Genomic DNA, 13,429 nt, shown 5'->3' on the forward strand with positions numbered 1-13,429 from the left:
GTCCCTGTACTTTCACATTTTCCCATGAGTCTTTCCGCACCGCACTTTAGAGAAGACGACACAGAGGTTTGAGAACCCGACAGGTGTTCAGGTGTTCAGGTGAGGCAGTGACACCGTGTAAACAGGAAGTGGAGGCGCAAAAACAAACAACGGCCTCTCAGTCCAGTGTAAATCTGAGGGTTCAGGGACAGTCTGGAAAAGCTGAGGCTTTGGTTCCAAGTGTTCACGCTCAACTCGTTTAAACAGAAGAAGAGGTTTCAGCCGACGGACACCCAAAACCAACAACAACAGGAGTATGAGGCAGGAAGACGCAAAGACGCTGGATTACAGAGACACAACCTCCAACTAAGGTTAGGTTTAGTTTTTTTACCGAATCCAGTCAAAACAAAACAACAAAAAGCCTTTGTCCCTGATGTGGTTTGACCTTTTGAACATCCACCCTGGTCCTGAACCCGGGACAGCAGAGGGGTTAGTCTGAGGTTTAAATGTTCCCTGGACCTTTAAAGGGGACTCTGTCAGATCGAGCCCTTCATCTTGGTCGTACTGGTCAGTGTCGGCTGCTGGTCTTTCAGACAGGGGAAGCTCCTGTCGGCTTACATCAAAAAAATGTCAAGTTATTTAAACATAAATTTGACCCTCCGTTCTTTTTAAGAAAATGCTCAGTGTCCTTATCGTACACAGTCGGCGTCTTTTCCAGGGACTTGATAGTTAGTTCACTGTGACCTAGCCAACAGTCTGACTGATTTAACTATCTACAAAACATATTAAACTGAACAAGAAATGATTAAATTATGAAACTGAAACAAGAAAATGTTGAAATTATGTTAAACTGAAACAAGGAAGTCCAATGGTTGTGTTTTCTTTCAGGTCAGTAAATGACAGTTCATTTGGTTTCTGTGAGTTTCACACAGCAGAATGTGTGATGGTATTAAACTGAACTGTGTCAGTGAAGGAGCAGATCTGAAAACAGCTGTCAATCAAACCGCATTCAGCCTTTGGACCCATCCTCCAATCGGCACGCGGAAGCTCAGCGTCCGGCCCGGCCCGAGCTCCGCCACAGCTCCATTCACCCCCAGAGACGCTGAGCGTCCGGAGGCGGGACAACACTGTGGTCATTTATCCAATTCGTGTCCAGTTTAGAGTCAGTATTCCAGCAGTTCCACTCAGTCCCATTGAAGTGCATGGACGCTGAGCGTCTACGGACAAATGCACTGAGCAGAGATGGAGGAGAAAACCCGACACGGGAATGGAGGAGAAGTGAAACAACATCCAGTCACTGATCTGGGATCAAACTGATTCTGAACCAAACTGGTCTGAGAGATGAACGTGTTCCACACATTTGGAGTCAATGAAATGAAAAACAACTGAAACAGATTTGAGCATTTAATGGGAGTCATTTTAGGAGAAGAGGAGCTTCCACTGCAGTCTGACGCCAAACAGCTGTGGTACTGGTGATGGGTAAAAAGTCTTGTAGGGGTTGGAGTGGACGCTCTCTAGGGTCAAATACGGTTTAGGCCACTATGACTCAAACACACATGATATTTCTATCATTTGACTGGTCCGGCCCACTTCAGATCAGATTAGGCTGAATGTGGAACTGAACTGAGTTTGACAGCCCTGCTTTAAACACTAACATACTCTGGTTTGTGCGTTTGACTAAACCTCGCTGTCCGCTGGTTCACCACTGACCTGGTGGATGCTCAAGGGTTCGAGGGTTAAAGGCCGTGTTGGGTGGAAACGGAGGAAGAACCTTTGACATCTGCATAAATACAGGATAAACATTAGATATTTACACATGTACATTTAGGAAAATAACTTCTTTTATCAGCGTGTCTCAGTCTGAAGTCTTCTGTCACATGTTTTCCATCGTTTGGACAATATATTACATGTCATTTTGCATATTACACAGGAGTTAATAGAAATATATGAGAAGCCTCGTCATCCTCAGTGTGGACCACGTCTCCTCTTTTCACCCTTAGATGTAAGTCATGGTCCATATGTTGGAGTATTTGTTCACTGTTTAAAAAGGTGATATAATAGGACTGTGTCCAACCATGAAAAGCAGAACCTGCTCATTGTCTTTGCACTTCATCTATAAAACCCACGAGTCTAAAGTGTCCACACGTCCCCTCAGCTCCTCAGACGTACGTTGGGACTGTGATGCGTTCAATGACACATTCCAAACCCGTCCACCTCCAACTCCGTGTAACGGACCCAGACGGTGACGGTCTTTTCTGAATGTGTGTAGTTTGTGTGTTCCAGTCCACCTCCTGTGTGGATGCTCGTCTTGTAGTACCGCTCGTCGGCCCCTAGGTGGCGCTGTGTGTGGCGTTGAGAGTCTACGTGTTCACGTGGAGGGGGAGGGGCGGCAGGGCGACGAGCTCGGCCCGGGGGAGGGGGTGAGTTGTGGTGAGGGGTGACAACCTCCTGAGCTCTGATTGGCCATTCTCTCTGGCTCCGCCCCCTCCTCTCCTCGTCCTTTCCCTCCGCCCGTTCCGTGACCCTTCTGACCTCACCCTCGGAGTTTTCCAGCATCTCCTGGATGAGCGGCGGCATGGCGCCAGGGATCTCCATTTTCAGGGTGATTGACTCTTTCTGCACCTAAACTCAAAGAGAACAGAAGCAGGACCACGTTCACAAACCCTCAGAAACCGTCAACTACGTCCACTATGTAACTATGTGTCCAAAAGAAGGTTCGAATAGTTTGGATTTTCAGTCTAGTTTAGTTTTATTTAGTTTGGACTTTTTTTTCTCTAATTCAGCTAGTTTTCATTGTTTTTAGAGCAGTTTGATAGTTTTTATTAGTTTTCATTTTTTCTAAATGCTGAGTTTTAATTTCGTTTTAGTATTAATTTTAGTGTTGTCGTACACTGTAAAAAATGACTGCAGAATTAACAACCAAAAAGTTGTAAAACTGTAACATAAAAAAATTGTGACTATACAATGCAAAGTTGTTTATTTGAAAAGATTTTGTGTTAACGATTAAATCAAATATAGCTGTAGTTTGTGTACAAAAAGAGTATGTGAACAAAACCAATTTATATGTAGAAATGATGTATTCCTATTGTTTTTAGAAAATAAAACTGTAAAATTGAAAACAATGTGCTGCCATTTGAATTGCAAGACCATAATGTTGAAATAACGCCTAGTTGCTTTATATATATATATATATATATATATATATATATATATATATATATATATATAGTATATATCTATATATTATATATATATATATATAAGTAATAAAAAAGTAAACATTTAACAATGTAACCCATTCATTTGTAAATGAATGGGTTGGTAGAGTTGGTAGAGCGGCTTGAATAACCAAAGAGTTGGTGGTTCAAATCCTGGCTCAGACTGTCCATATGTCCAAGTGTCCATGGAAGACACTGAACCCTAAACTGGTCCCAGGTGGACCTGGTGGATTTGGAAAGAGCTGTGGACACCATGAAGGAGGAGAAACTGAGGCTGAAGAAGTGCAGAACATTTACCATTTAAATCCACTGTTAAATCTACAGGTTTAAACTGTTAAATCTACGTGTTTAAACTGTTAAATCTACATATTTAAACTGTTAAATCTACGTGTTTAAACTGTTGAATCTACGTGTTTTAACACTGTTAATCTACACGTTTAAACTGTTGAATCTACGTGTTTAACTGTTAAATCTACACGTTTAAACTGGTTAAATCTACATGTTTAAACTGTTGAATCTACGTGTTTAAACTGTTAAATCTACACGTTAAACTGTTAAAATCTACACGTTTAACTGTTAAATCTACATGTTTAAACTGTTAAATCTACGTGTTTAAACTGTTAAATCTACGTGTTTAAACTGTTAAAGCTACGTGTTTAAACTGTTGAATCTACGTGTTTAAACTGTTAAATCTACATGTTTAAACTGTTAAATCTACGTGTTAAACTGTTAAATCTACATGTTTAAAAATGTTGAATCTACGTGTTTAAACTGTTGAATCTACGTGTTTAAACTGTTAAATCTACGTGTTTAAACTGTTAAATCTACGTGTTTAAACTGTTTAAATCTACGTGTTTAAAATGTTGAATCTACATGTTTAAACTGTTAAATCTACGTGTTTAAACTGTTGAATCTACGTGTTTAAACTGTTAAATCTACATGTTTAAAATGTTGAATCTACATGTTAAACTGTTAAATCTACACGTTTAAACTGTTAAATCTACGTGTTTAAACTGTTAAATCTACATGTTTAAAATGTTGAATCTACATGTTTAAACTGTTAAATCTACGTGTTTAAACTGTTGAATCTACGTGTTTAAACTGTTAAATCTACGTGTTTAAACTGTTAAATCTACGTGTTTAAACTGTTAAATCTACGTGTTTAAACTGTTAAATCTACATATTTAAACTGGTTAAATCTACATGTTTAAAACTGTTAAATCTACGTGTTTAAACTGTTGAATCTACGTGTTTAAACTGTTAAATCTACATGTTTAAAATGTTGAATCTACACGTTTAAACTGTTAAATCTATGTGTTTAAACTGTTAAATCTACATGTTTAACTGTTAAATCTATGTGTTTAAACTGTTGAATCTACGTGTTTAAACTGTTAAATCTACATGTTTAAACTGTTAAATCTACGTGTTTAAACTGTTGAATCTACGTGTTTAAACTGTAAATCTACGTGTTTAAACTGTTAAATCTACATGTTTAAACTGTTAAATCTACGTGTTTAAACTGTTAAATCTACGTGTTTAAACTGTTAAATCTACGTGTTTAAACTGTTAAATCTACACGTTTAAACTGTTAAATCTACATGTTTAAACTGGTAAATCTACATGTTTAAACTGTTGAATCTACATGTTTAAACTGTTAAATCTACATGTTTAAACTGTTAAATCTATATGTTTAAACTGTTCAATCTACATGTTTAAACTGTTAAATCTACGTGTTTAAACTGTTGAATCTACGTGTTTAAACTGTTAAATCTACGTGTTTAAACTGTTAAATCTACATGTTTAAAATGTAAATCTACGTGTTAAACTGTTGAATCTACGTGTTTAAAACTGTTAAATCTACGTGTTTAAACTGTTAAATCTACGTGTTTAAACTGGTAAATCTACATGTTAAAATGTTAAATCTACATGTTTAAACTGTTAAATCTACACGTTTAAACTGTTAAATCTACACGTTTAAACTGTTAAATCTACAGGTTTAAACTGTTAAATCTACACGTTTAAACTGTTAAATCTACAGGTTTAAACTGTTACATCTACATGTTTAAACTGTTGATCTACACGTTTAAACTGTTAAATCTACATGTTTAAACTGTTGAATCTACATGTTTAAACTGTTAAATCTACATGTTTAAACTGTTAAATCTACATGGTTAAACTGTTTAAATCTATGTGTTTAAACTGTTAAATCTACGTGTTTAAACTGTTAAATCTACACGTTTTAAACTGTTAAATCTACACGTTTAAACTGTTAAATTTACAACGTTTAAACTGTTAAATCTACGTGTTTAAACTGTTAAATCTACATGTTTAAACTGCTGAATCTACATATTTAAACTGTTAAATCTATATGTTTAAACTGTTCAATCTACATGTTTAAACTGTTAAATCTACATATTTAAACTGTTAAATCTACATGTTTAAACTGTTAAATCTACATGTTTAAACTGTTAAATCTACATGTTTAAACTGTTGAATCTACACGTTTAAACTGTTAAATCTACATGTTTAACTGTAAATCTACATGTTTAAACTGTTGAATCTACATGTTTAAACTGTTGAATCTACATGTTTAAAATCTGTGAGTCATTTTGGAAACAAAGAGAATAATTGAACCCAAACGAATCAATGCACTGATATCTATCCCATAATATTAAACTCTATCCTGACATTAGTCCTTATTGTTTGGATCCCAGAGCCCTGTTAGAACACAAACACCTGGATTCATCTGGTCCACAGGACTGGGGTCCATATAGTGGATGTGTTCAGGTAAAGGTTGTCATATGTGATGGTGATCCTTCTTTGTGGTGAGTCACATCTACTGTTTAATTTATAAATCAGAAGGTCCTGGAACCAGGGTGTTTACTGTCTGATATTTTTTATTTTATTTATTTATTTTGTATTCATGCACCGGTACCAGGCCTTTATGTCTGATTTATTGTGTTAATAAATACAAATGTTCATAATCAGTGCAAAAGTTTATTCTGATCCATGTTTGTTTGTATTATTTAAAAAAAAACTGCACAAACTTTTCCACAAAGGCAAATAAAAGCCCATTCATGTGTCACTGGATAGAATCTCCTCATTACTTAACGGAGCTTTTAGTGTGTGGATGTATTTTCCTGTAAGTTTGAACAAATGACAGATGAGGGGATGAAGGAAGAAAGAACGCTGCAGTCAAACTAGACAGTAACCCTTCAGATGAGAGGGTGCTTTTATTACACTGATTACAGTGGTGACAGTGACAGAGCCCAGGACTTCACCCACTGGTCTGACCCGGTCCACATTCGAGGACTGGACTATGGGAGCCGGGACTGTCACTGTTCAGACACAAACATAAACTCAGAATGTATTTATTTGTCACTGAGGTTGAGTGAAGCTCAGAGTGCAGCACATTTAAGTTTGAACAGCAGGGGGCAGCGCAGCCTCAGAGCAGAGTTGGGTTTTCAGTCTGTGTTCAGGTGCAGTGGTCCGCGACCTTTTTGTACTACGGACTGGTTTTCATGCATGAAAATTTTCAGCGGGGGTCCCAACAACAAACCCTTTGTCAGTTTCAGAGCATGTGATCTGAAACCCTTCCACTGTAGATCAGACAATTCCAAGGATTCTACAGCAGAAGATCACTCACCCTAACGCAGAACCAGTGGAACCTGGACTGGTCCTAACTGGACTAGACGGTCCATCTGGGCTGATGGAGACTCACAGTCAGCTGTGCTCGTAGATCCAGTCTACAACTAACTACTGTAACTGTCGTCACAGAAAACCCAGCCACACACAGAGTACGAGGTTGGAAACAGAAGAAGGACTTTCATGGCTTTAGTGGAGATATCCTCATGTTCTGCTGTGACTTTAACCCGAACGCACAGAGGCTGAGCTGACTCAGACATGGCCGGGATGTGCAGGGAGCAGGTCTGGAGGAGCTGGGGTGTAACACTGGAGGACCTGAGGAACCTGGAACCTGAGCCAGTCCTGTGACCCCTGCCGTCTGTGACCCTGCAGTCCTGTGACCCTTCTACAGTCTGTGACCCTGCAGGTCTGGTGACCCTCAGTCTGTGACCCTCTGCAGTCTGGGACCCTTCAGTCTGTGACCCCTTCTGCAGTCTGGGACCTACAGTCTGGACCTCAGTTCTGTGACCCTTCTCAGTCCCTGATGACTTCTAGCCAGTCTGTGACCCTGCAGTCCTGTGACCCTGCAGTCTGTGACCCTTCTACAGTCTGTGACCCTTCAGTCTGTGACCCTTCTACAGTCTGTGACCCTGCAGTCTGTGACCCTTCTACAGTCTGTGACCCTGGCAGTCTGTGACCCTTCTACAGTCCTGTGACCCTTCTACAGTCTGTGACCCTTCAGTCTGTGACCCTTCTACAGTCTGTGACCCTTCAGTCTGTGACCCTTCTACAGTCTGTGGACCCTTCAGTCTGTGACCCTTCTACAGTCTGTGACCCTTCAGTCTGTGACCCTTCTACAGTCTGTGACCCTGCAGTCTGTGACCCTTCTACAGTCTGTGACCCTTCAGTCTGTGACCCTTCTACAGTCTGTGACCCTTCTGTCTGTGACCCTTCTACAGTCTGTGACCCTTCAGTCTGTGACCCTTCTGTCTGTGACCCTTCTACAGTCTGTGACCCTTCAGTCTGTGACCCTTCTACAGTCTGTGACCCTTCAGTCTGTGACCCTTCTGTCTGTGACCCTTCTACAGTCTGTGACCCTTCAGTCTGTGACCCTTCTACAGTCTGTGACCCTTCAGTCTGTGTGTTGCGGGGTATATATCACCATACATCTTATTGTGATCCTGGTATTGTGTTTTATACTGTATCACCAGATTCTTACCCGCCCCTAATCCTAAATGAGTGACATGGTGTAAATAAAAGTGGTTAAACTGGATCAGAGTTGTTTATCGTTCGTCTTCTTGGCCTCCACAGATCCTGAACCTCTGTGTGTTTGTTTGTGTGTGCTCTGTCTCACCTTTGACACTGATGCTCCTCAGGTCTGTGATCTTCATCAGGATCTTGGGGAACATGCAGGGTTTCTCACAGGCCTCCTCCTCCTCACATAGATCTGTACAAACACATGAAGGACCAGAGTCTGTTACTAAACCAACCCCTCATTCACTGTGATGGAATCGAACTACCAACTGTTACTGGAGATGAGGCCACTTCCTCAGCCGTCCACACAACGCTTCAGGAGGAGAACGTTCATCTATTTATGTCCCATCTGTTCTAACACACAGGCTCATCTGTACTGGGGTGATTATTAGACTATGGGCACTTTTATGTTCTTTGGTCATATTTTTTAAAATACACATCATTTTGAACAAATTCCACTTTCCTTGTCAAACTAACAATAAAACCACCTTAGAAAAAAATGTACCACCTTTTTATTATGGTTTTTTCAGACTTTTCAACATCCTTAGAAGTGTCAAAATCCCAGTTTCCTCCTAGTCACACACCCAGACTTTAAACTTCAACAATGAAAATAATGTTTAAATGTTGATATACGTGAATTAAGTATCAGTAAAATAATTAAAATACTTTATCATGTTTAACCCTCTGGTATCCCGTCCACTAAGGCCCTCACTAAACACCAAGTTGTGTCTTTTTGGCATATTTGTGGAATAATGTCAAAAAAAATTTCATACAGTTTGTTTTTAATTCTTTTGCACTTTTTTCTATTTCATAGACTTGAAATAGAAATACCAAATACTCAATAATTGTCACATTTATTAACCCTTTAAATGCTGTGTTTGGAATGGAAACAAACCATTTTTTGATGCAAAAAAAAAAAATATATATATATATATATTTTTCAATATACTACATAAAAAGTGGATCACATATCCTTTGATTTTTTCATCCTGGCATATGTCAGTGATTAACTCCAACACTGGTTAATTTGCATTATTATTTTTAGCACTAGGTCAAATGTTCAAAAATACTAGCATTAAGGGCTGCACGATTTTGGCAAAAAAAAAAATCCTGATTTTTTCCTCTAAAAACTCGATTTTCGATTTCGATTTCGATTTTTGGGTATAACTAGAAAAGGCAACAGCAGTCAAGATGTCGTTTTCGTGAGCAGCCCACAATGCAAGCCACTGCTCTGACCTCAAAGCTGTGATGGGATCACGTGATGAACCTACAGTTTTGTTTTGTTTTTTCTCTTCATTAAATCTTTGAAATGAAGTAGAGTACACAAACAATGTATACAACAAGAAAATAACATAAGTTTGTCAGGGGGAATACACTATAAGAAAATGTCCAAATCAGAGCAAATACTGATAGTTGTTACAACCTTTTTGTTTCCACATTTATCTAACAGCTTTAAATAAATTTCAACATCTTACAAAACATAAATAATATTTAGTTTTGTGTTACAGAACTTACATTTGTGAATGAAAAATTTAGCAAGTAAGAGGACTAAATTAATTATTTAAAAAAAAAAAAAAAAGTTTTTTTTTTTCTTTCTTTTCTGGGTATTTGGTCCACAGCAGTGATCCCAGTGTCAGTCAGTGACAGGCATCAGTTGTGTGTGCGTGGACCAGGTTAATATGAGTGATCCACATGTGGTTCTATTTAAACTGGAGGATCTGTGTGTGGAACAGACCGACCCAGGACACTGGAGGGATTCTATCTGTGGAGCTGGTGGATGTGTGTGGGCACAGGGCTGTGTGGGCTCCTCTGCTGAGGCTGATGACCCCGAGACCCGGACCCGGATCGGAAGAAGACAGTACGGTACGGATCCGGGACAACGGAAGATGAGTGATCCGCTTGCAGTTATATTTCAATTGCGGGATCCGTGCGTGAAGCCACGGCTTATATTGGTATAAGTACTGCGGGTTCATGAACAGATTTAACGTCCGGTCATTACACAGACTTCTGTGACAGACCGCTGTCACAGGAAGAGCCTACGGGAGCCCGCGGGCACGCGGAGGCGCGCGGCCCGGAGGCATGAGAGAGATGAAATCGATTTTACGATTTCCCTTTTTTAAAAATTGTCCTAATTAAAAAATCCGATTTCGATTTAAAATCGATTAATCGTGCAGCCCTACTAGCATCTGTCACCAAGTGTGCGTAAAATGCACACCTATAAATCAAACTATTAAATATTATATATTGATTTATTTTTCTGCTCTAATTGGATTTTATTTTTGTAAATCCAGGTCAGTCCTAATCATACAGATCAAATAATTATTCCTTTTACATTTTTTTAACCTTTTAAACAATCTCTTTTCATCATGATGTCACTACATTTTTTGATGCAAAAAACACAAAATATGTTTGTTTGTTTTTTTTCAAAATACTCCATAAAAGTTGGATTACATATTATCTGATTTTTGCAGCCTGGCATATGTCAGTGATTAACAACAACATTAACAACATTAATAAATGACTTTAGCCCCTCCCCTCTCAAATGAAGCCCAGATCTCAGTAAAAGCAGCATTTATGCCTTAAAGGCTTTGGATCCAAAACAGTGGTTCTAATGTTAGAAACTGTGCGTTTTAGGCACACTTGGCAGACAGATGCTAGTCTGGTCATTTTCTTTTGTTTACAATGTGCACAGAGTTTGAGTTGGTGGACAGAATTTTAAAGATCATGCACAAATGAACAACTTTTGAATTCTAACCTTATTTAAATTGTGAAAAATAATATGAAGTTTTGAACCCGAAGTGCAAAGTGTGCCTAAAAGCACACCTGGATACTGGAGGGTTAATGTGAGACAGCCATTAATATTATTTTTTATCCAAAATGTAGCTGTCGCATAGTTTCACCGTCATTTCCACCACTTCTTTGTGCATCATAATAAGCGTCCGTGTGAAACACAACAGTGGAACCAATGTTTAACAGCAGAGAAATGAAGGAAACAAAGCTTTGATTCAGGAGAATTGTGGTTGAATGATTTTTTTTTTATCACTTTGAGTCGATTAATCGGTTGCAGCTCTAATATAATTATATGTTATATTCATATATCAATTAATTTTTTAAAAAAGATATCACACAAGACAACAGCAGAAAGGTCACAGGTCTATAGGAACAAAACAAAAGCTGCATAAATCTACAATAAACTGTAATAAATGTAATAAACAAACTGATAAACTACGAATAAAAAATAAAACTAAACTAAATTAAACTTAATCTAGACCAGTGGTTCCAACCTTTTTTACTCCTGACCCCATTTTAACATCACAAATTTCTGGCGACCCCAGACATTCAAAACAGAGACTTTTTTTTTCTAAAATTAATTTCTTTTTGATCCTGTAATAGTTTGCTATACTATGTTGCAAATAAACGTGAATTTTAGAGGACATTTAGTCTATAATGTCTATTATTGTGGACAGAGGCAGTAGATTACTGCACAAAGGGTCAGGATCTGTCCAGCTGTGATTTACAAGGAGGACAATTAATACTGAACAAACAAAAACTGAAACTATGAATTATGAAAGAGCTGCAGCATCTGAACTGACCACAGTGAACATTTGACACAGAAACAGAACCACAGTGCTGCAGTTTCACACTCACAGTTTGTCATGTCTTTTAAGGATTGTGACTGTCTCTGTCAATTCACCATATATTTTTATTAGTACGTTTTTGTTTTTGTTTTTTTTATAAATTACTAGAAATTTCAGGCGACCCCCATTTGAATTCCAGGTGACCCCATGTGGGGTCCAGACCCCAAGGTTGAAAAGCACTGATCTAGAGATACTTGAGGGTTCGGGTTAGGGCCGAATGTGGAGCCTGGATGAAAACAATCCTCTAATGAACCGTTGTGCTAAAAGGTGCTTTAAGACTCAGAGATCATAAACAGACATCGAACCTTCAGGGCCTCCAGCATGGGCTCCTGGAGAACGTCCACCTTCTCGGCCTCCTCCAGGTCCTGGCGGTCTGAAACACCAGAGGGTCAAAGTCAGTCCAGATGTGGAAGCAGCTCAAACGGCTGTTGTACATACGGTCTGCTGGCCGCACTACCTCCACACAGCAGGCAGATGGCGCTCAGTAAGCCCGTCTCGGCGTCGTCCATCTCCAGTGGGAGGAGCTGGTTGGCGAAGGAGAACACCAGGTCTGTGAGGGGCCCGAACCCGGCATTGTGCATCTGGGTCCGGTTCAGGGTCAGACCGTCAGAGAAGGTCATGGTGTCCTGGTCTGGAGTGTACCGGGTACAGATCCGCAGAATCTACAAGAACACACACCCGCACGCACACACAACACACACACACACACACATACACACACACACACACACACACACAGACACACACACACACACACACACATACACACACACACACACACACACACACAGACACACACACACACACACACAGACACCATGTTTGGTCCAGACTGTTCAGTTTCATTCATTCAGTGTAAAAACAAATGTATTTTAGTTCAAAGCGTTGGGCAACAAAACACCCAAGACCAAGATTTTGGAGCAGGTCTGGTCAAACTGATTCTGGTTCAGGTTTCACTTTAAGGTCAATCTGATCTCAACGGGGCCAGAAAAGTAAAATAAAAGTAAAATAACTTAGAAAAAAATGACAAATATAACTTTGGGGTTTTTTTTTTTTCGCACCAAAAACTACATTTAAATCATCATACAATCTAAATTAGGGTTTCTCCACCTTTACTGAACTAAGCCCCACTAATGGCATCATGACCCCCACTGGGTGCCCCCCCCCCATGCCCAAAAACATTGTGGGGGGGGGGGGGGGGGGCTGTAAGAAAGTGAAATGAGTTCCCCTCACCTTATAATTGACTATCAGCTGCCCCCCCCCCCCCGAAGACAAATTTGTGATTGGGGTGACGGATAATATGCCCCCCCGCTCAGAGACCTGACACAGGAACAGTGTGGTGAGGGGGCTGTGATTTATACTGCTGTGATGTCCAACAGTGGTCGCTAACGCACCCACACAACGATGGTCACCCCAAAAAATTGATTCTTGATTCTCATTTACTACGATTCAGAATCAATTTAAAAATGTCCCAAAATCGATTTTAAAAAATAAAACCAATCCGCCGGCAGTCTGCCCTCTGTTTACGCAGGACATCCTGCTGTCATCACGCAGCCGGTTCTGGAACATACACATGCACGGTAAACACCAAAACAAAGAGGAAACTGATGGAGGAGGAAGGCAAAGATTTGGACTCCTTTTGGTTTTCAGTGATTGGAAGACCGAGGATGACATGAGCTTCAGGGTGTACGGTTTGGAAAATGCAGATGAAGCACT

The 13,429-nt window shown here is 39.6% G+C and overlaps 1 pseudogene; it reads right to left on the reverse strand.

Annotated features, from left to right (window-relative positions):
- Positions 1–2,416: 2,416 nt before the first annotated feature.
- The window catches only part of LOC115423523 (retinoic acid receptor alpha-B-like), a 45,678-nt pseudogene continuing 34,665 nt past the window's right edge, over positions 2,417–13,429 (reverse strand).

This window comes from Sphaeramia orbicularis, chromosome 8 (genome assembly GCF_902148855.1).
Source record: "Sphaeramia orbicularis chromosome 8, fSphaOr1.1, whole genome shotgun sequence".
NCBI lineage: Eukaryota > Metazoa > Chordata > Actinopteri > Kurtiformes > Apogonidae > Sphaeramia > Sphaeramia orbicularis.